Here is a 24,757-nt window from a genome sequence, read left to right on the forward strand (position 1 = left end):
GTGGTGATTAAGGGCTGGATTTCACAAAACTCAGCCAGAGGCTGATACCTGCCCAGATCACCCTGGTCACATCATGCCGTGAGGCCAGCGCTCCCGCAACGCTAATGACAGACGGGACCTGCTAGCTCCCCTCATTTATCCGGTAAATCTTCTTTCATGTTCATTTCTCACTCTGAGAAACTTCCCCTGATCTTTCAGGGTCACCTTTAAACTTCAGCTTCTACATTCTGTTTGTGGGAAGATTGGAAGCTCATTTAAATGAAGTGCAATTGCTTATGATGCTGCTCAGCAATATATCGCTGTGGTACCCACTCAGCCTGCTTTCTGCCAGTGTGTGCGGTTCCCTTTCATGTTAACATTCATACTGAAAATTTGTTAAAGAAGAACTTTCATGTGCCCCTTCTTTAACATTTTCACTGATTTTCTAAAATAACGATTTTTTTCTGTGCAGCTGCTGTTACACCATGGTAGCCATGAAAACCTCTGTGGGATTAATGGCTTTGACTAAGAAGTAGAGAAAACATCATAATTTTCCTTAATCTTCCTTTGAGTTTGGAGTCTGCTGAAGCCTGAAGCTCAGGGCTTCGAACTGAAAAAGAAATATGTGTGTGGTATCAAAACTATTGGATTTCTCTAAGGACAATTTTTCAAGATTTTGGGTGCAACTTACCTCTTCACACAGGCAATTCTAAAACCAAAGTTTCTGTATATCTTCCCACAAGCAATATTAAATTAATTCTGGAAGCAGTAAAATGCTAATTGCAGATTGTTTCATCTAGTTATATCCACATTGTATGTGGACTGTATATAGAAATCAGGTAGACATTGAATTATGCAGAAATTAAATTATTAAGCACCAAGACCACATTTTTTTGTTTCTAAATGAAATGCAGATAGCTTTTACCATAAATAAAGCAGATTTAAAAAAAAAACTTTTAAAAACTAAATTATTTAATTTTTATCTCCCATTTATTAAGTTCCTATAATATGTCAGAATTAGAACCATAGAATAATTTAGATTTGAAGGGACCTCTGGAATCTCTAGTTCAACCTCCTGCTCAAAACAGGCAAATTCAAAGGTAGATCAAGGCTGCTTGGGGTGTTGTCCAGTCATGTTTTGAAAATCTTGAAGGATGGAGTTTGCACAGCCTCTCTGGGCATCCTGCTCCTTTTTCCCGTATACCCAGGTGGAATTTCACTCATTTCAATATGTGACCAAAAACTATGGCTTTTTGTTGTGCACTTCAGAGAGGAGTCTGGCTCTGCCTAGCTACAAAGTATTACTGTGGGTATTTACTTCTCCAGCACTGGGGAACCCAGAACTACTCATCAAAGTGTCATAGAAATGGCAGTAAGAAACATCAAATAGAGATTTGCCCGGGAACTGGAGCTAGTCACTTTGTAGCTGTCATTCATTCCCTGAAGGGTGACTACTCTCTGGGTCAAAACCTGTGCAAAGGCTTTGAAGATTTTCTGCTGGAGTAACTTTCTGAAAAAAAATCTGAGTAGACTTGTAGCTATTTTAAATAGAAAAGACAGTGGCCAGAGACATACACACCATTATTTTTTACGTATGTTATAGGACCATAAGTTTCTTTTCTCTATTAAAAAATAGAGAGTCAGTTAGTCTATCAGGTTAGCGTAGATAGAGACCTATCTAACTTCTAGAAAATCTAAACTGCTTATTTCTCTCCTTAAAAAGAAAGAGGTAGAAAAGGTACTCTATCCATTAGGCCTCAGCTGCTTTTGACTGCAAAAGCAAAATCATGATCGAGTCAAACAAAATTCAGAGCAAGCTACAAATATAAAACACCCCAGCCAATGAGCACCAAGGAAGCTACATTTTCAGACAAATGTTTTGGCTGCCTGCCTCCTCCAGGGTTTTGAATTGCTTTTCCATTTTGCTCTTGTTCACATATATAGCTGAGTATTTTAGAATAAATGCTGGCATAATCATCTTCTTCCCTGGTGCCTTTAGCTCTCCTTCTCGGGACATTTTTTGTATCTTTGAGCATTCTGAGCCCAGTTCAGGAAATCACTGAGTGTCTGATTCATACAGTAAGGTGGAAATGTGCTGAACATTTAGCATATGCTTAAGCATTTTCTGGAATTGAAAGCTAAAGCCAGGATGAACATGAGGATCAGCAAGGAGAAATGCGCTTCTTTCTCGGAGCAATGGCTAATGGGCAAGCAGGGAACGGTTTGTGTCCTGCGCAGAGTGTGTCTGTGCTGCACCGTTCACCAAAGCATGGAAACGCCTTAGCTAGCTCTCAGTAAACCAGACTCAGGATGAGCTATGTGAGCACAGTCTCCACACAGGCTCCTTTGCCTCTTTTCTTGCCTGCCTTCTTGTTTAAGGTTTAAATGTGTTGAAAGTCAGTCTACATTTAGGAACTTGATTTAGATTTCAGTGGGTCACTTAAGAGCATTTAGAATATTAAAAATAATGGTGTTAAAAGTAAGGCTAGAGTTGTGATGTTTTTCCTTTCTCTTTTATCCATTGTTGCTAGAAATCTTTTGAAGGCAACTCACTCTTCAACTACATGATGCAAAGTCATTCCTTTTTCCAAAGAGATGCTGTAAACCAAGGAAGTATTTTATTTCAACTATCAATATTCAAATCCATCATTTTTTGTTTTAAAATGAATTAAAAGCCCTAGTGGTGATCTGGAGCCTGAACAAGTCCCATGAGCAGTTACCACAGCCCTTGATCACCAGCCAGACTCTGAGATCAGGTTTCTGTAGCAAACAAGGCCATGAATATACTAACAAACAACAAAGTCTGTGCAAGCACACAAGCGCATCCATACTGTTAACACAGTTTTGGCAGACATTTGGATAAAACCAATTAACACTGTCCCAAACAACCAGCGAGTACAATTTGGGGAAAATATGCTCTAAGGATTGCTGTTGAGCAACAGATTAGATGTGGCCACCTTGTTTTGAGAGTTAAGAGAGTTTAGCTGTATGAATGTGAGTCGTGCCACATCAGTTGGCCTAAGGGACAGAGAATAGTCCCTGGTCCATTTTATTTACCAATACAGATATAGCTGTTTTTAAAAAAGACCAAACTTGGTAATAATCTATTTATTTGTATTATGGTTCCAAAAAATCTCTTTTCTGGACACTGCATTGCTATTTTTTACTTCAAAGCCATTAGGCCGAACAGTGCTTAAAAAATCATTATCAAAACCGGGATTGCAAAGGGAAAAACAAACAAAGAAACATTGGATTTTTTCATAAATTGCCTCATGAAATGCTCACGGTAATAAAAGTCACTAATCCCATGAGGAAGCATGTACAGATTTTAATTAAAATATGATCTAAATGTAGTGGATTAAAAAAAAGTTACATGGTTATAGTAGGTGCACAATAATTAAGAAACTTTCTAACTCATACCTAAATGTTTGATTTTCATATTGCATAAACAGGTTATTTGAACAAAATTAATTCTTCTTTGAAAAAACATGTGAAAAAGGAAGACAGATCACAGTTTTAACATAAGCTTCATGTTCCCTCAGCATGTTGTGTTTAGCTTGGGAGCACATCTCAAGCGTGACTCCTTTACCACTACCGATTTGCTCCAGAGAGGGCAAATTTGCCTCTGTAGCAAATTATTTCCTCTGCTGTTCATCTTAGCAGAAAATTATTTCTTTTTTTCCTGTCATTTCTGCTGGACGGTATAGGGTGGAGAGGTGTGCGTAAAGACTACACTTCTCTGGATGGCTACACCAGCAAATAAAAAGGGCCCAAATCCTGGTGCAAAAGCAGAGTGTGAAATTCTCTTTTCCTCCACCATCCAGAGAAGGGCCTTGCCCAGGCTGCCTCCTGGGAGCAGAGTCCTGCAGTTGTGCTGCCCTTAAACCAGGTCTGGCCATGATCTAGGAAAATGCTATCTGGCATGGGTCAAAAACATGGCAATGAGCGTGTTAATAATTAAGCAGTACGCACAATCACAGGTTTTGGTCATGTGCAAGCCCGTGCTTTCCCTGGCGCTGTTTAGTTTATTAATATGGATATAGCCATTGACTCAACATCAGGCGTCGTCCTTGACCCTAAATCTGGGAGCAGCTGTCTTTTTCTGGTGTTTTCCACATGTGCATGGTCTGACTTCAACTATAGCTGTTAAACCTTGGGGGCTGATTATGACCCACCCACTGAAGAGTGGTAACTTCATCTGCAGGCAAAGGTATTACCCGCAAGGGAATTACTCATGCAACCAGGAAGAAGTCAGCACTGGTGTTACAGGTTGCCAACCTGGAGACAGAAATGATAAATTAGAAGAAATGAGAAGGAGGCAGTGGATAGTGGATATACGAGATGACAAAGATCATAACACTATAAATTATGTCAGATAAAGAGATTGCTTGTTAGCACAGTTTAGGATAATATACAAGGAAGTGTCTTCTGAATAAAAAGACACCATTTAGTCCTAGCATGATTTATATGGTTAATACTGTCATTCTGTCTTGAGCAATTTATATTAGGTTTCCAAAACTCTTAGGATTATCAGTTTTAAAAATGATGCTTATTGTAACTATTGTGGAAAGGATTACTAAGGAGGGATTTAAATGCATTTAAAATTTAGTTTCTGAGCTGGCTAAAAGAAATCTGAAACACTGTTTGAAAGATGGAAATATACCAATTTTCAGGAACTAAACTGTTACTTGTTTTTATTACTTAACATTTTTTTTATTCAGAAAAGACAAGATGTTTGTGTAAGAACTTTTTAATGCACTGATAAATGTTGCAATGAAACATTTCAAATTTTGTAGTAATTCTTTAGCAAAAAGAATGACAATTTATGGGATGACAAAAGAATTTGTATGCCTTCAATCTCTTTGGTCTTCAACTGCAATGTTGAGAAGAAAGCTGTATAAACAGGAGACCATTTGGACAATGATCAGGCTGGAGAATTATCACCCTAGTGCCTAGGGAATAAAGTGCATTAAGATAGCTCCTCTCGATCTGTGTAAGGATTAGTCATAACAGGCCATAGATTTCAGTTATATCCTTAAACACAGTATGGGGAGTCAAGAAGAATATGGCATCCTGACAAGAAGAGCATTAGCTTCTCCATCCTTTAAAGCAGTTTTCAAACCAAGAATATGCCTCACTTTGAGGTGGATAGGCAGCCTTGAGTTTTTTATACGGGTAGGAACTACTGTCCTGTACAGGGGTAAATTAACCTCTCTTCATTATGGGGCAGTAGATTCCAGCTCTGTTTGTGTTTTGAGGTCAGCAGGACTTGGAGGTAGGAACCATAAATTCGTACCTTGCATGGAGACTGGGATGCTGCTTACCCCTGTGGAAAATACCACAGTCCAACCTGCAGAAACCTCAGAGCCTGGAGTCGCTGCTTCCCTCCAGCTCTTCCCTCCACAGGGAATGGCGGCCTCCTCTTCATGTAGCATCTAAGAGTTTTTCTACATGAGGGAGTTCATGGGCAGGGCATGCACCTTGGAAGAAAGCATAGCAGAAAGGTTGGAAACCTCTGCATTATGGTGAAGTAGATGATAAAGTTGCTCATCCAGCATACTTTATGAACTATTTTACTCAGTCCTAACATAACTAGTTTTGTAAGTCTCTGCTAAAGGCAATGGGATTCACATCCCTTAGTGTCCTATCAAGGACTCTAGCCCAGAGAGGAGTGTCACAAGAGGTGAGGCTTCACCTGCCCTACTGAAGGGCAAAGAACAAAGACATTGTTATGGGAACTCCTAACCAGGAATTCTTAAATTTGGACCCGTGAGTCCATATTAATAAAACAAATATCGGTGGCCTGATTTTCAGAGGTGATATGTATTTCACGTCCTTCTGAGGGAGCTTACTGGTCTCTGAAAACAGACACTTAATCTCTCCCAGCGTTCCATGTGTTCCATAAAACTTCAAAAAGGGCCACAGAAATAACAACATGCCCTTTATACAATTCTCTGTTTTCCTTACAGAGAAGTTTTTCATTGGGCACCTGAGTTTCTGGAGTCACATAAATATAATTCCTTTAGATGCTACCAGTACAACCAGTGATAACTGGCAGCAGACATATGGCAGTGAAGGGATAGCTACTGGCATGGTTTAACTGGTCCAAGAGAATCATCCTGGGGTTTTCAATATTGTTCCTAAACAGAGAAAAGAGTTTATTTTAGCTGCTGTGGTTGTAACACATTTCTGTTTCATAGGCATTTACTTCATTACACCAATACACTGTGGTATACGAACACTATAAACATTAACATACAAAAGATTAATTTTGTGCTATATGGTGGCAAACTTCACCAGAAAAGAATGGCAGCATCCTTTTTATAAAACCATTCTGCATATGTCATTTTCAGTAAAATGTATGATTTAACTTATTATGAACATAGATTTTCCTTCTTGCTGTCAAAAATCAGTAAAGGCATTAATCCCTATGCATTAGTAATGTATCAGTACAATTCAGTCTGAATTTTCAAAGTGTGAGTGCAAATTTATCAAGCACTGCAATACCCCCGATATATGTAAATATAAATATATATATACACACATGCACAGCCCTACAATACACCAAAAAATGCACATGTATGTGTCCAGTTATGTGAATGGGTTTTGTTTGTGCACAAACATATCACAAGTCTCCAGTTCGTGCAACAGCACTGAATAGGAGAATTAATTCAGTCAACTCATTTGAATGATTTAATTTTTCTGCCACATAGGGACATTCCAATTCACTTTTGTTAAACATCAAGTGATTATTTTCAGAAAATAGTCATCAAAATTAGTATCCCTTGAGATGCAAGTCACAGGCGTTGAACAGTGGGAATAATTATATTAATTTAGATTTTTTTGGACAGTTCAGAAGGTCAAATTTAAATTATGATGATTTTCATAAAGAATAGCTTGATTTTTTTTATGGTAAATTTTTAATAACAGTATTCCTTATAGCCCTTCTGAGATCAGTAAGACAAGCAACATTTAAGAAAGAGAGTGCAAAAGGAAAAAAAAAGGAAGTTCATTATTTCTTCAAGACTTGTCTTTGACAAACTCCACACCTTTTGACAGTTTTGGAGCTGGCAGGTTAGTCTGGTCAGATAAGTCACTGCTGATATCCCGGTTTATACAGTGTCAGTTCAGGCTAGTTCTCACTGTGCTTCACGGTGGTTTTGTTACAGGAGATGGCATGTCTTTTGAGCTGCACTGTTTGACAGGGCAAAAAAACATGTTCCAGCAGAGCAGAAATTCTAAAAGAAAGTCTTCCAAATATGTTACTTCTCTCACTAGAAGTGAGAAAAAATCCTACATATCTATTTTAGTCCAAAAAGGGGAAAGTAAAGGAAGACCAAAGAAAGAAGGAAAAAAGGAGGACAGAATTATTAAATATGATTGAAAAATAAACTGTTGCCTCAGATGTGACCAGCTTTTTTCATAACGTCAATACCACAATTTTCTCAGAATCCACATTCATTAACATGAGATTACCTTTCAGTTCAGCTGTATGACTGTCTGATGCTGGGTAGCATTGTACTCCACAGGCCATCCATCTGAAATCAGTGAAACTCCATGCAGAGTAAATTATAACTCACTGTCAGCAGAGCTACTGCAGTATTCCCTTAAGCACAGGAAGAAAATCTCAATTTGAAAAATGCTACACGCACCCATGTCCTACAGTCACACAAACACAGACACATTGAAGGGAAGGCATACTTGCGACTTTGTTTTCCTTTGGGAACACAGAATTATTGCAACACTCCTCAGGGATGGAGCTCATGGAGAAGAGTTCACTGTATAATCCTTTTGCATCTTCAGGAGGGCTCCCAAATCCTTAAAACAGTTTTTTCTACCAAGCATGTTTATGAGCAGGGTTAAATGAATGCAGTCAGTGGGTTTGGCCATGAGTTTTCCCAGGAAAGATCAAGTACTGGTAGTGGAATGAGATAAAAATACTAAATTATTGTCTCCATGTCCTCTAATACAATAATTCAAGAACAGCTATATTGATTCTGACCAAGGGTCCATCTAGCCTGGTATCCTGTCTCAAACAGTAAGTAGCATTGCTGAGACAATAGGGATGACTACAAACACAAGAAACATATTTGGTAGTTTGCCCTCTCTGTAATACTCTCCCAACGTCTGTTTTCATCTCGGGGGATTTCTTCAGCCCATGTAAGCTGCTGGCACCCACAGTGCCGTCTGACGATGAGTCCCACAGGTCTGTTACCCACTGCAGGAAAAAACACTTCCTTGCTCTATGTTTCAAGCCTGGCTCCCATTAGTTTCATATGCCAGTACCTCAAGTAACTTAATGTTACATAGACTGAGCCTGTTACCCATCAGTCACCACAGTACTTACTTACTTTAGAGACTGAAAAGGAAAACAGAATTTAAGCAGTGTCTAGGCTTTTTGTGCAGAAGGGGAAGGAGGAGGTCACACTTAACTAGCATGGTTTTAAACTCCTCTGTCCCTCTGTCAGTAGTAAAATCTTAGAGTAGTACAATAAAATTGCATTTCCTCCCTCATCCAGTGCTCTAGCAAATTACATACGGAAACCTTACAACTTCCATGAGATTTACTGCACTTTGCTTTCAAAAAAATGCCCCATTACTTGCTGAAGACAAGATACTGAAAGGGATTGGAGACCCGATTCAGATTTATTTTTAAGTCCAGAAGGGACTACTTGATTACGTCATGTTGATCTGCAAGGCACAAGGCATAGGATTTCTTCCCTGCTTTGAGGAAAATAATTTGTTTTATTAAAGCAGCTTTCTGATCCTATGCTGGACCAATCCTCCATGGCAATTCCAGTGCCTGGGGTGATCTTCACATCTCTAAGGTAATGTTCACATGACAGGACTGTGTTTTAAGATGTCATCCCCAAAACTTTCAAATAATAATCTAGCAATTACTGTAAATGATCGTGTCACCAAATGGGAACCTGCTGCATTTGCAAATCAGAAATCTGTTGTTACTATATTGTCTAGCAATGAGGATCAAAGGCTCCGTGTGCTGCTCCCTGAGCCAATGGGCACTCTGGCTGTAACTGTTCAACAAACCTTTGCAAAAAGATTTGTTTCCATTACATTTATGGCATATTAATCAAATGCTTGGCCATTTCTTGGATTGAATCCCTGACTGTGTCTTTTACCCAGGGATTAGTGCATCCTGGAAAATGAAGATGCTTCTCTGAAAGACATTTTCATAATTTTCAGTGAGGGGATATTTTTTTCTATAACAAGGGAAGCTATATAGATGGCACACTTCTTTATGTTGGTTTTTTCGGGTCAATTCCCATGGCAGAGCATGGCGCTATGCAGTCGTATTAGCTCTAAGTATGTGACAGCGCTATGTCAGTTCTGAGTGAGATCCCAGGAACACACAGCATAATAAGATGATACGTGCTAGACTTTTATATTCAAAATTATCTGTAGTATGTGTAGAAACAATGGTTAATTATTCCTTAAACATGCCATGGAAGAACCTTATATTAGGCTCCCCATTTTAGATAACAGTTAGCTGGTCACATAAAGAGCAATGGTATCTTCAGTACAAGTGTTCCTGAAATAATCACTTGAAGACACCAAAGTCCTTATCAGTAATACATACATTTGCTGCTCTAGATAAATGAAATTAACCAGTCTTAAAATAGATATAAGCCACATCAGAACGGAAGATAGAATGTAATCAGAAATACATGAATGATAACTGGAACTGCCTAAGACTATATTATTAAATACTTGACAGACAAAGGAGGACAATTAAAAAAAGATAAAATGACCTAATTTAGAAGGGATTACCAAGGGCTATAAAACTTAACAAAATGGAAGAAAAAGCAAAACATTAGTAATAAATATAAATCAGAAGATTGGATTTGTAGAAAATGGGTAAAGGAATCAGAATAACTCCTAGAAAAAATCTATAGCCAACACAGACAAGAGCAAGAGAATGGAGGGGGTTTTTTTAGACACAAAATAATCCTAACAATGGCATTGGTTCATTATTAAAACAGACAGAATCCTCATTAATAACAGTAAGAATTTTGGAAAAGCAGAAGTGTTTAATAAATAAATCTCTTGTCTCCTTGGGAAAAGCCTGATGATATTCGAATGGTGATTTTTATTTTAAGCATGAGTAAGGAAACATGTAACAGTAGTTACAAAAATGTTTAGGATCAGCAATTCTGGAAAACTTGCATAAAAGAACTTTTAGAGAAATATTACAAAGTGGAGCTATCTGGACCATTATTGTTCATTATCAGCATATCTTTCGACACTATGAAAGTTCCAAAAGACATGAGGCTTGTTAAAATATTTAACTGGCATAACCTAAGTAATTATAGGGCTGTCAGACTGACATAAGCAGGCAAAATAATGTAATGCATAATATGGGATTTGATTAATAAAGAATTAAATATATAGAATGCAATTAATGCCAATCAACAAGGGTTTATAAAAGCAACTCTTGTCAAACTAACTTGCAATTTTTGTCTGAAAGATTTCAAGTTTAGTTAATAAATGCAACAGTATTAATGCTTCTGCCAGTATCTAACTTGGTAACACAGGACATTTTGATTAAATTAAAGGAATATAAAATGGACATGATACTCTAAAAAGGCTTAAAAACTTATGTTTTGTTACATTTTAAAATTTAATACATAATAACTATCAAGTAGCTGTTTTCCTAGTTATATGTTTACACATTAGAGAAATTTTTTTAAGTGATCTGAACTAATGCACAAAATCATTATCAATAAAGATGACATGGCAGAAATAGTAAACCAATGCCATTGTTGAATTCTTTTGTTTCTAACAAAACAGAGGGCAAAGAACAGATTTTTGATTAACTAGGAGTAAGCAATCCAAGAAATGCACTCAGAGTCAAAGAATATAAGAGATAATCCTGGCAAGAACTGGCTCTGATTATACCCAGATTGTGAAGTCCAGGAGTGTCTCTGAATTCCCAGGTGCAGGTGCCACCGCCCACCACATCTTGGCTCACCACTAGCGTGCCAGCTGCATATGCACCAGCCATGTCCCATGTCCCTGTCCCCATGTAGGTGAAATCTAAGCATACAATCTAGTTATCCAAGGACCAGGATCTGTGGTGGCTCCTGGTGTTCTCTTGCAGGTAAGCTTAGACAAGGCCTTTGAAAAGGAATTGCTGATGCTACCACTGCAATTGCAATGTTAGAGTCAAAAAGGTGATCCCTGAGTGTATGATTACAGAAGGTGAAGTAGCAGCAGGGAGGTCAGATTGCATCTGTATCTGGCAGCAATGCAGCATCTACGGGAATGCTAACTCCTTTCTTATGAGCACATTTCAAGGATGTTATAGATTGGAAAGCTCTCACAAGAAAACTTTAAGGACATACAAAAATTGGTAACGTCTCACTGTAAAAGGCAAAAGATCCTCAGTCTGACTTGAAAGACCTGAAGGATAAAATATTACTTGATCACATTCTATACACCTTATTAAATTTCTGTCACCCATATAGTACAGAAGTTTAAAAAGAAGTCTCCTAAACCTATAAAACCAACTTATAATGAGATTAATAGGCAAAGGGTGAAACAAGACATATTTGGCTCATCTTTGAAAGACAGTCTTTAGCTGGAAGGGAAATTAGTTCAGAGATCCTTTATTATAGAGAATGTCATACTAGATGATCACAGTGGCCAAAAAAAATAATATTGGTGTACAACACAGCTTTAAGGCAGTTTTTAAACAAACATTTGGAGAAGAGTCCAAGAGGACTACCCCTCCCTTTCCTTCCCAGCCCTCTCACCCACCCATGCCATGTGTTGAAGGAATGGCCATTTACCTGCATGTCCCCCTTGATCCTCATCTATGTTATGTTGCATATAGCCTTGTGCTAATAAGCTTGTTTAAATTTAACAAATAGCTTAACCAGTGTTTGAAAGCAAAGCGTCAAAAAAAAAAAAAAAAAAAAAAAGCAAGACAAACTCCATCCTCAATTGTATCTATTCATCCTTATCAAGTTTAATATGACAGCAAGTATAAACAAGATCAGAATCTGACCCCACAGTGATCACACATGAATGTTACCGCCAGGTACCTAACTAGTTAGAAGTAATTTTGCAGATACCTTCATAGCCTATCAGCACACCTACATACAGTAACTTGTATAGTAGATAAACTAGATATCATTTGTGCTGTCAGATAAGAATAAATCTTTATAATGACATTTTCTGAAAATACATGAGGATGCAGACAAATTACCTGCTTCACTGATAGTGCTATCTTCTTGGGTCTATCTAATCCAAGCTAAATTCAGTTATATTTTCCTTTAAAATCATGTAGAATATGGACATCTTTAAATCAATATGTATAATATGATCTACTCATATTCTACAAGTCCGCTGCATTACCAAAAACAAATATGAGAAGACTGTTTTGATGTGACAATGACAGACAAATTGGTCATTTGCACAGTATTTTCCCTGCAGAGGCTTGGGATTGTTTTCTTTTTTGTTAACTGATCAATTTTAGAGAAGAAGAAACAGATCATGGATAGAATAATCACATGGTGAAATAACCAAACTGTTTGGAGAAGAAAGAGAAACAAAAGGCTTTTGCAAAACTCTGGAAGAAAACATTGGCTTAAGTGTTTTTCTAAAAAAACAGATTTAGCATTTTCAACATATTCACAGTAGGATAATATTGACTCCATGAGCAAGATGCATAAGTTTGAACAAAATGGAGGGCTGGGGGAACACAGAAGGTGAAAACTCACCTTGATAATAAAGAATAAACAAACCTAATATTCTACCTACAGGACCACCGATTTCCAGCTATACGTCCACCTTCAACAGGGACTGTGGTTTATAACTCCAGCTTTTAGACACCTAGAGAGGAGAAGTTACATTCATATTAAATAACAATAAAACTATAGCTATTTTTGAGTATATGTGCATATGTCAGACTTAAATTAGAGTATCCAAAGAAATAGGCCTGTCTATAAACTATACCACATATGGTAGAAGAGAGCTAAATTCCACTGGTAGCTAAAGAGTAGAAATCCTTATTTTGGGCACTCTCTCCCCTCTGTTGTCATCCCCATACATGAAAAGAAACATCTTACTTCCTTGATAAGCTGCTACTTAAGTCTTGGGTTATCTATATAGCAATTTATTCAAAATGAAAATGGAAAAGTACCTAATGGTACTAGTCCAGATGGTTTCATCCTTAGGTAAGACATTCTCTGCATCTCAGTTCCCCACCAATATTACGAGTCAAGCAGCCTTTCTAAAGCACGTAGACATTCAGTGCGAAAGAACACAGCAAAATTATTTACGCTATTAGCAGGCAAGTTTTTGGACACTATAGTGATTCTGCCCATACATCACCGAGCAGTGCTTACAGATAGATGAACTGCATTAACTTTTAACAGACGGTAGATGAGTGTAAACTACTGTGCATAACACTGTGCAGTGACACCTTTGTGATCCGAATGTCCCTGCTAATGAAAACATTTGTAAGTAGGAACAAAGTAACCTGAACTGTGCTGCTGAGTCTCGTCAAATAAATACGCATTCTTGTATTCTATGAATTGTTTTTCAAATGAAGACTTACAATGGTGCTTATTTATTTATTTTAAAGTAAGTCTTTGAGACAGGAATATCCTGTGGGAAGTCGGGGTAGGAGGAACAGGAAAGAACATGGAGGTCCTCCAAAGCTGAAACAATCTTTTGAGCAAAGCTATTTTTATGGGTGAATTTTCTCCTTTCAGCTATTTGACAGCTTCCAAATTTTTTGCTATCAGCAGTGGGAAAAGAGGAGATTTTTTTCCAACTCAATTAGAGCACATTTTCCTAAGAGAGCTGAACATGAGGGGAAAAAAAACAGTCTAAACAGGCTGCCACTGCTGTTGTTGTATATAAAATACATAATCATAACAATAATATTTAAAATATCTAATTATAAGTGGAAGAGATTGCCTATTTCTTTATGTTTATACAAGCATTTGGAAGTGAAGCAAGAATGACTGATAGGGGAAATGTATTTTTGTTTGTTTGTTTAAATGTGGACATTTTTTCCCATAATACCTATCTCCTCTGACTTATCATGAAGGCTGTAAATACAGAAATTATTCAGCTTTTCGAAGCTTTCCATATGTTTTCCCACACATGTTGGGAAAAGATCACAATATTTGAAGTTCAATATTTTATCTTAAAGTTGAAATATTTGCAGGGAAGTAGTCAATGCAGCCTGATTTACTCAGAGTCCAGGCAATGCCAGGTCTGAATCCAATTACTCAAAAATATCGCTGCTACCCACACCAGGGAGAAAATCTTGCTGCCTAGCCCATGTGCTAGAACTGCTTTATGTCCATACTGCCTTTATCTTTTCATTCACTCTACAGTGAATCTTGGGAACAAAGTAATGCGCAAGCTTGAGGCAAACAAGAAAACACTGGCCTAGAGTGAAAAGCAAACCGAAATGACAGCAGAGCCTGCAGTAATGAATTGCATGACCAACGTGTATATAGGAATTGTAGTTCACCAGTAAAAGTTCAGTCACTTCCCTGCTGGCATGGGGAAAGTGTACAATAGCATTATAAACCATTTTTTGGAAAAAAGGGAAAAAAAGATACATCATATACAGATGCACTTATAGAGTGTGAGGAAAGGCAAGCATTTTAAAAGTAATCCAAAATCAATAAGCTCAAGGAACTGTCATCTATGTTCTGAGAGAAGTGCCATAAAACCCACTGAGGGCAAGATACCACTTTTATTTCTCTACTTAGAATACAATTCTATAGCATGGGTTAAATCTATAATGCTTTCTAATAAATAAATACCCAAGCTAGTTTAAGTACATAAAGCTATCTTACCTTGTAGCATGGAACTGTGTGCAGAAGATCTGGGAGAGCAAGGGAAAGAAGTATACCTCAAAAATTATGTTTTATTGCCATGAACATTTAGCAACCACTAAATATAATCAAACACACCATATCATATCTTCAAGTTGCATGACAAAATCACATGTCTACCCAACAATCATAGTCCCTTGAGTCTGGAAATACCCATTAGAGTGCATATATTTTCTAATGTTAGACTGCCCTTTATTTTGCCCATCAAATTTTAAACTTGAATCTGGATATTTGCTCTTCTAGCACATCATCATCAGATGTATGTTCCCAGTCTTCTTTTACCGGAAAAAAATGCCAACTTCTCTTCTAGAAAATACGATGAAGTTTGGATTAACTTCAAGTTATGTGACTTGAGGTTCATTTCAGCCGTGCAGAATCCCTGCACAAACACCAAAGCAAGTCATCTAGAAGCGTGCGAAACTAAATAGAGGCAGGAAAGAAGAACTGACACCTGACTTCGCAATTAATGGGCCATTTGGATTCACTATTGGCAGTCCCAGAAACAGAGGCACTTTAGTGATGAAAACAGTTTTACAAAACGGGGAATGAAGGAAATAAAAGCAGGTAATTGCCAACATGTTAAAAAAAAAAAAAAAAAAAGGCAACTGTACATATATGCTTATCCCTGTTAAAAATCCCTGCAAATCCCTGATTTTGCAGCTGTTGGGCTTCTTTTTCCACTCTCCTCATTTCTTCATTTACACAAGGATAAAGTGAATATCACAAAACGAAAACAGTAGCATTTTCTACTCCCTTCATGTTGATGTAAATGCCTTTGTGGTTGGAACTTGCATTCCTGGTGTTCAATAGAATAACATGCACGAGAACAAAGTAGTCTACAGGAGTTGGTCCGGCAAAGGAAGAAAGGCTGCGAGCATGCCTGATATAAGTGGAAGGGAGAAGTCAAAAGTAGAATATATGGGTAAGTGGACACAGATGCGTCTTCCTGACTGTGGAGAAGCACCTCCAGAAAGCCATAAGAGTGTCCTACAATCACTGTTTCTCCCAAAGACCTGCCTACATCAGATAAAGCAGGGTTTTGTGTTGTGGCTACAATTCTTCTAACTAATACTCTAATGTGCCTTGTAGAAGGCAATTTTGCTTTTCTTTAGTCTAAAGATCTTTTCCTGTGTTTTATTATCTTTTTCACATTAGGGGAATTAGCTTAGTAGCTTTGTCATTTATTATATTTTGCACAGCAATGATCAATAATCTCCTTAATGCACAATTTTGAAAAATGTGTTTTAAAAAAAAAAAGCTGCTGGGTTTTGGTCACAGCTCAGCAACATCTGATCAGGCCAGATAGCAGTCTGTGAATGCCTGTCAGATTGAAGATATCTGAGGTTTCCAAGCAAAACTGTGATCAGCATGCAGCTCCATTAATCTATTCCTTTCCATTCTTTTCATATGTCATATAATAATGCTAACGAACCAGGCAGTGCATATTTGTAGCCCGCACAATAGGCATAAACAATTTATCATTTTCTGTTTAATTAAAGAACAACAATAAAAAGAAAATTATCCATAACTGTCCAGAGCCTACTGAAGGATTCCAGATTAACATATAGCTAAATGACGGTGAGGCCCACGGTGACCTCCACAGATGAGCGCCAGCAGGCTAACGCAGACCTGGTGCAAGGGAGTGAAAATTCCCTGAATGGTGCTGCTGCAAATCTGAGTTGTGACAGAGACACTAAATAAGTATAACTTACAGTTTGAGAACTGAGAGAGGCAAAGAGGAAAAGGAAAAAGCTAAAGGAAAAAAAACATTTTTAGACCACTGCTTCCTCCATACACACACACAAGCGCTCACATGTGCACACACTGACTACATTCTGTGAAACAAATTAAGCACTGAAAAAAAAAATCCTACCACATAATTAGCAACCAGTTAAATTGCAGGCGCAAACCTGCTCTTTCTGGCAACACCCTGCAGTCATGTTTTTAATTGGGCTCCGCTGCGTCTCATGAGCCCAGGCGGCGGGTGTGAGGTGAGGTGCGGGGCTCCCCGCAAGGCACTCACCAGGGGCATCGCAGCCGGCTGCGGCTGCTGGCTGCCGTGCTGGCATGGATCCTCCCACACAGCCGGGGCAGCGCAACCTGCCCTTGCTCTTCTCAGAACCCTAACATTTTATTTTTCCTCAGGAGGTGCCACTGTAGGAGCAGTGAAGGTTTAAACTGCATTTCTTCCCAGACCTGCTGGCAAAGGCGTACTCTATTCATACCTTGTGCCAAGCAGCAAGGCTATAAACTCATGCTGTATGTGAACACACAGCGCAGCAGCCGGGCTTAAATAGAAAGAAGCCTCAGGAAATCTAACTTCTACTTGAACTCTATTTACCTTTCAAAAAGCTTGCTTTCTATCCACCTAGAAAATGCAAAGGAAGCGATGGAGCAAACTGAGTAAGCTGTGGAAGAGTGCACTACTTCTCCAGAAACCCGGAGCTTGCAGCCTGCACTTTGCACAGGGAGCTGTGATGTGCTGTGTCAGAAAGCGAGCAAGTGAACTCAGGGCAATTAACTTCTCAGCTGCCTGGCTGCTGCTTTCATTAGCTTTGTGCATTCAATGAATATTCCTTCCTAATCCTGCAAAGGGATGGCCTTAAACTTTAAAGAGAAGCCTGACACAGAAGAGTCCTGAGAGTGCCAAAGTTTCTTCATGCTTCAGTTTCCTTATCTGTAAAATGGGATTGATACAACGGCAGCTCTCCAGTAATCTGGTATTCCCTCATGCTTTGCTATTTGCTTAGTGAAGTGCAGTGGCATATACAGGTAGAACCAAAAAACAAAAAAAGTGTAAAGGAGCTGAATTCATCAGTCTCTACACTTTACTCTCAAATTTACTTTTCTTTTACTTCCCCTTTACCCCAGGGGCTGAGGGGGTTGGGGGGAAGGGAGAGACCTTTCCCAGTTCCAGGACTGCATTTCTTGGCAATACTGTATCCAAATTTATATCCTGACAGACTCAAAGTTTCCAAGTTGTTTTATGAAACTTGAGGGAAAACTTGCAGCTTGAGTTGCTTTATGAAGATGAGAGAAAAATCCCCATGGTGGGTTACAGTGCCAGTCTGTTGCCTCAGTTATGGATCTTCCCTGAACACCTGGTGTTTCTTTTACACAAAATTCTGTTTGACAGGGCATGTGTCTTGTTCTGGGTCTCACATTGCACATTTCAAAAGCAAAATTCTTCAGTAAATGTCTACAGTGAAACCAACTGGTGAGGCTACCATAGGTATGCCTTCTCCTCAATCCTGTGTGGTGCAGAAAAAGCCAGTTTTCAAGCATACCAACCATACCAAACAGCACTACTCTGCTACAAAAATAGCTCATTTCCTCTGTTTTAAATATGGTTTTACTTTTTCATCTTGTTTTAACTGAAATCTCATTAATTTAAGTATGTCTGCTGTAAATCATTCAGAAGTGTTTCTTATTTCTATCCTTTTTTATGTAAGCATTCAATAATTTGTACATGGGAGTCACCTGCAAGTTAGTTGTCTAACTTAAGCTCAGCATCCAGACTTACCTATAGTCAGTGAAGAGAGAGAGCCACATCCAGTTAAGTGACTCATTCTACCTCTTTGAGATGCCTATGTTAGAATGGAAAAACCACTCCCTGAAGAGGTTTTCCTCTCTCCGTCAACTACGGAAAGTGTAAATGCTAGACTTGGACTACACACCTTGCTTGAAGCAAGTGAAGTTAGTCTGTGATTCATGTTCATGATGCAATCAGCTTTCAAACTAAAGACCGTTTTCATGCTGTTCTTCTTGGCTGTTGATGTATCTGGTACATAACTGATCATCTGAGGTTATAGCAAAGGACACAGTAGATGATCATTTTGCAGCCTCTGTATGTTTGGGTTTTCTCCCTGTGAAAACAAAGGCAAGAGATAGCAGAGCCAGAGCTGGTGAACAGTAAGATCTTGTGCAACATTTAGTGTAACTGAGTCCAAGGCATGATGCAGATCCAGAGCTGGAAAGAGATATTGGACATACTGTTTATGGGAGCAGAATTAATAAAAAGCAATCATAGCTAAAGAAGAGAAAGCTAAATAACAGATGAACAACAAACTTCTAGTTATAAGCAGTCATCCATAATCAGAGCTGTATTATACTGGGAATCTGTGACCATTTCACATCCCAAACTAGCATAATCCAAATATTCAGGAGAACCAAATAACATGACTCATTCTGGAGAGACAGAATGAACTTCCTTCTTTTGTCTTTCTCGGTCAGTGTTACTAGCCTGTCTAGAAAAGGCAGTATGAGCACATGGTTTTACAACAATACTACATCTAGTCATAAAGTTAGTAGACTTTACAATCATTAGCACAAAATATTACTCATATTTAGAGGGACTGTTTGATCATTTTCCATCTCTCTCTGTCACTCTTACCTCTTCATTAATAGCATGGTGACTTCATCTGTAAACATGGAGAAGGAGCTCTACAATAATTGCAAGACTGGAAAACACTATTTTTGTCAGAGGAGAGGATCTGAGCTCTTGTAAAAGCAGCTAGATCTGTCAGAGCTCAATGACTAATGGCAAAGTTGTCCCCATTTCTACACCCCATTCTTCTACTAGAGAGTTCTTCTTACCACCCCTGCAAAGGAGCTAAGAAATTGGGCATGAAACCACCAGCAAATGCTTTTCACAGTCTACCAGCTTACACTATAGATGAAGATGGCTTTATGTTAAAGACACCTGCCTGAGGGAAGTTTTCCAAATCCTGACCTGAGACAGGGCATAGAGGCCTTAAATTGCCACGGTTCATCTACCAAAGTTCATGTACCAGACTCCCTAGATGCACTGTGTTTTTGTCACACCGCTAGGATGCATGAGGCTGGCAATGACCATCTTTCATCTCACTACGACATGCAAAAGTATTAATTTTAAAAAGGAAAATGCTCATTAGAATAATAATTTTAAAACCACACAATAAAACCACAGACACCTTTACTAAAAAGACTCCAAATTAAGAATTTTATGATGATTTTTAAGAGGCAACATATCCTAAATCTCCCCGTCTCAAAGGCTTATATTGATAAATCCCGATTCAACTTGTGCTTGACTTACAGAACATGGTGTAGCACTCCATCCAGCTTTTCAATATTTACTAGTTAGACATTGCATACTCCCCTGGAATTTCTCTGCAAATCCAAGGACTAAGGTTACTTGAAAATTGCCATAAAAAATAACAACTAAACGACTGCATATTCTCGTCAGGATGGGACAGAATAAGACATCGGTCATCTCTAAACTGTTGAGTCACTCCAAGGATGTTGAATCTTCCTGAATTGCACTCAGTAGCTGAAACAGGCCACTTAGACCTATCTGCTTTACCACCACCCCCATTGGGCATTTGGATAAAATACTTTGCTTCAGAAAAGGCAAAGCAGTTAGGAGTATTTCAGCACAAAACACTGTGGAAACAGGATGTTCTCACTGCATGCAGACTTTTGCTTTCCACACCTTTACATGAGCAAGGGACTGCTAGTGGGAGCAGGGAGAGGAAATGAGTTTCTGTCCTCAGAATCCCCCCACTCTGGCAGTTTATTCTGCAGAATGGTGCAACAGCAATATAAAATATAATGGCCCTGGTATTATCCGGTTTGGCAAATATCTTGCCACTAAAAAAACACACTAACTTGCCAGTAAGAATCTCTCTACACATTACATCTTTAACCCCATTCTCCAGTAGACACTTCTGTAATTAGCATAGTACTCCTTTATGATAGCTAAAGAAGTAATTTTATTATATTCAGAAAGGAAGGAAGCATTCTCACAGGTTTTCTTCTGTTCTGTTCTTTAATTCTTATAAACAGAAGAAATGCAAAGCTATGTGCTTTATATTTATATATAGATACATATATATACACACAGGTTTTAGCAAAGCATAATTATAGCAAAGCAGCAAAACATGCAAAGAAATTGGTATTCAAATATGGTGTAGTCAATACAATGCTTTCAATTCTTTCCCTTTCCTAGTTTCTAAACTCTGAGAACATTTGCAAGCTGAAGCAATATCTTTCTCCAGCATGCTGGTGCTCATATTACATAAACAGTACTTGGCTGCTTTCTTCCATAGGAGCATCTGCTCAGCTGACAGTCCCTAGCGTACCAGCTTTGTTTTGTCCAAGGCACCAGTGATGAGTAATGGATCTGGCTAATCCTGATAATGTATGATGTAATTGTCAAAGGGGTTTAATTATCAGAACATTACATGTGGGATTATTTTGCAGTATAGTTTTTTAGTTCACTTACAGACAGTTCTGAATTTGCAAGAACTACGATAAGTTAGAACTATCCAATCAGCCATCATACTAACACATCTCCCCTACCATGTTTAGAAGTACAGAGACAGAGTGCAGAAGCTCAGCTCATTACTTGCAAAAATAAATGATCTGTATCTTTCCATAAAACTATCATCAGAGCACTTTGGGTTCTAACATAAATCCAAAGCTCTCCTACCAGTTAAAATGAAAATATTCATAAGATTTCAAAACCACTAGGCAATCAAGCTTGCAGTAAAAGTTTTACTGTAAGTGAAAGTGATGATTAGTCCGTGTTAGCCCTAAACCATTGATCTTAGGGTCTGCACCTCAAACTCCATTTCTCATTGTCATAGGAAAAGTGAAAGAAAGAGAAAGGGAGGTTGCTGTCTGCCTGCGGCAATAGCACGGGAAGGGTGCTATACCTTTGCAAGCTAGCGTGGGATGCAGTGATGATGGTTTGCCATCCATTAGAGAGAAGCAAAGGAAACACCAGTTCCTCTCACACACAAACTAGAAGGGTGTTAGGTAGAAGGAGTATTTAGTAGGGGAAGCTGGCAGTGCTGAGCATTGGGGTCTGACAGGTGACTGGGACCACAAAATTCCAAATTAAAAACAGCTAAAGCATGCTTCTACATACACTTTTTGCTCTCCTGTTCCCCCAGCCATGTGAAAAAGCAGCGGTCTTCAAAGTGAATGCAGAATACTCCCTCAGCTCTCACTGCCAAGATGCAGCTTTGTGCCAGCCCTTGCTGTGACAGAGCAACTACGCGTCAGCCCTCAGCAACCCCCTCCGTGTCGACGGGGAGGAGCGCAGGGCGCAGCAGGATGCCTGCGACTAAGCAGCCAGAGATGCTGACCTAGGTGTCTGCTCCCTAGGCAGTAGTCCCAGCTTTGCTGCTGACTCTTCTTTTCACATCAAATGAGCATCTGTATCTCATATTTTAAAAGAAAAATAAAAGATCTCCTGGGAATATTTTGATAGTTAAAGGAACCCAGCAATCCCAATTACCATTGGTGCCCCAGATTGCAAATGATTTTCCAGGATCATGCATCTATAAAGCATACATAATAACAGAGCCTTCATACTGAAAAGATCCATCCCTTTTGACAAAGTTTCTATCCAGACACACCAAGAAACTCAGATCTCATGTACATGTTTAGGCCACTTTGATGCTGAGTTACATTTCTGTAACATGGGAGTTTTTGACAGAGCTGATCCCATGGCCACATGCTGTTTTTCTGCTTGATGAGGGATCGCCATCAATACATAGAACTACTGATGAGAAAACAATAGTGTTTATTGTTTTTCTGCATCTCTTATGCCTGTTAGACCACCTGACTCTCTGAACTCTTTCTGACTTTTAGGCTCTCACTTCCATGTATCTCAATGTGTCATGCTTGCAACAAGCTTACATAAAGATGAGGCTTATACCTTGTAAAGACAGAATACAATACTAGAACAAGCATACCATGCTATTTCATCTTATTTTATTTTGTTGTTTATGAGCACGTCAGGATAGATACTGTGCGTAAAATGTTCATACCACTAAAATTTTTGAAAATGCTCCCTCTGATTTAAGTAGAGTTGGGACTCCATTGTGTATATCATATACAGCTGTGTAACTTATAGCCTAATGATCCCTGAATCCTTCCTTGGATATTTATGTACTTTTCAAATATAAATATTTAAAATATAACCTCCACAGATACCTCACTTACTTCTCCTGAATATTATTGCATTGGTGAGGAACATCCACTTTACAGCAATGATCCACTTTTATTTATTTACTTATTTTTGTTATTTGGACATCCAGTTGGTTTTCCTCCCTCAAACTGTTCACACCCATTGATAAAGTAAGAGAAAAGAGATTATAATCAGTACAACGTGAGATTAAGTTTTCTCTATAGGATATTATATTTGTAGGATTCGAGAAGACAGGCGGCCAAAGTGTTTTTCTTAATGTGAGGATAAAATAAATATAGCTAATTAGTGAGGGTTTCTTCTTTTTTATAGCACTAAACAAAGCTGAATCTCTTCTAAATGTGATAGCAATGGTCTTGGGTAACTGCTGCACTTGAGTTGGTTAGGAACAAATGCTATCTGATCACCTACTGGTTTGAAGGCACTTCAGTGCAGTGGTCTGGTTCTCCCACCTTTGTGAGCAATAGTTTTAAACTCTCACAAACTGTTCATCCCTGTCTTTTATCCTCACTTTTGCTTATGGAGTTCTTTGACCATAACATTATATGGCATTAGTTTTCCTGCCAGTCCTCTGAATATACATAGAAATCATTTTGATCTTCTGGCAGAGACTTATAGATCAATTCACAGCATGACATAGCAATAATCTAAAGCTGTAGTTTATGGAGACTTTTTTAACAGTATAATTTCACCATATTTAATAATGCTAACATGATTTCCAGCTACCTGCGGGATTGGCAGTCTAATTTAATAGTACCTACTGAGTCAAAAGTGTTGCATTCACCTATTAAGAACTGGTTCTAACATCTGATTCTCTTCTGGCGCTCGAAGTCCAATTCTCTTTTAGGGCTGCTGCTTTTCTGTGCAAAATCATAATCCTGAATCTTTCAGAGTTTTCTTTATGTCTCACTGTGCTTAGACGTCTTTCTACAGAAGATTTATAAGAATACTTGAGATGTCTGATTTAGATCCATGTTCCTCCCCAGCTCTAAAATAATCACTGAAGCACAAATAAATATTTTCAAATGGCAGCCAAGAAAATGAAAAGTCTTTAGCATTCCCTTTCACCAAACGTATTTTAATATTCAGATTTTCCTAAAATATTTTAAAGGAAGTAAGATGAAGTAAGACTTGTATGGATTAAATGGACAGCCAGCACATCAGGTATTTTCACAGTGATGAATATGAGTTTCTACAGCATTTGTTAACAACCTAGTGCCTCAAGCTTAAAAATTATAAGAAGGTTAAGGAATCAAAATCAGAGGACTGTCAGGGATGTAATTCATAATGGCCAGTGTAAGCTTTCCCTACCATCTCTATGATGACAATGCACAATTTGCTTTCACACTCCCTGTTGCCAAGTGAAGACTCTAAATCAGAACTCTAGCTTTTTCCTAAAATCTCTCAGCTTTTTCAGTCACTGGCGACAATAACACTATCCTAAGGCCTCTCACATGGACCCAGGGCTGGAAGTGATCTATAGGGCTGAGTGCAGTCCCCTGCTGTCACGTTACAGACTGCCCTCATAAACTAATCAAGTTCAGTTATAAAAGCACTTAAGCTTTTCCATCTCCTCCCATGACCAGGACTGACACGGCCCAGCACATCACTGTTGGAATAGTTAGGGACTTTCTTCTCACTTCCAGGTAGATTTTAGTCATACTTAATTCATACCCGCTGTTCTTGTGCCAGAAGTATCTGTTAGCTTCACTGATTTCCTCTCTAGCTGGTGCTTAGTCTACTATAACAGAGCCTGAGAGCATATCTGGACATTATCTATAAATAAACAGGGGCTGGGGCGGAAGCAGAAAACCTAAACACTCGGTTACCAAATAACCTGTATGCCACCCTCAGCATGCTCTTCTGCGTTGGATCTCCCATCCAGACTGTGTCTACATCTTGCACATTTGATTTACATCAT

General features: G+C 38.5%; 1 long non-coding RNA gene across 1 annotated transcript; it reads right to left on the bottom strand.

Annotated features, from left to right (window-relative positions):
• Nucleotides 1-5,205: 5,205 nt before the first annotated feature.
• On the bottom strand, nucleotides 5,206-18,488 carry LOC112981520 (uncharacterized). Its single transcript, XR_003258730.2, has 5 exons — nucleotides 18,385-18,488; nucleotides 14,823-14,851; nucleotides 12,763-12,834; nucleotides 7,456-7,585; nucleotides 5,206-5,459 (listed from the first exon to the last, which is right to left on the bottom strand). It is a non-coding gene; the product is annotated as an uncharacterized LOC112981520 (long non-coding RNA).
• Between the last annotated feature and the right edge of the window lie 6,269 nt (nucleotides 18,489-24,757).

This window comes from Dromaius novaehollandiae, chromosome 3 (assembly GCF_036370855.1).
Source record: "Dromaius novaehollandiae isolate bDroNov1 chromosome 3, bDroNov1.hap1, whole genome shotgun sequence".
NCBI classification, from domain to species: Eukaryota; Metazoa; Chordata; class Aves; order Casuariiformes; family Dromaiidae; genus Dromaius; species Dromaius novaehollandiae.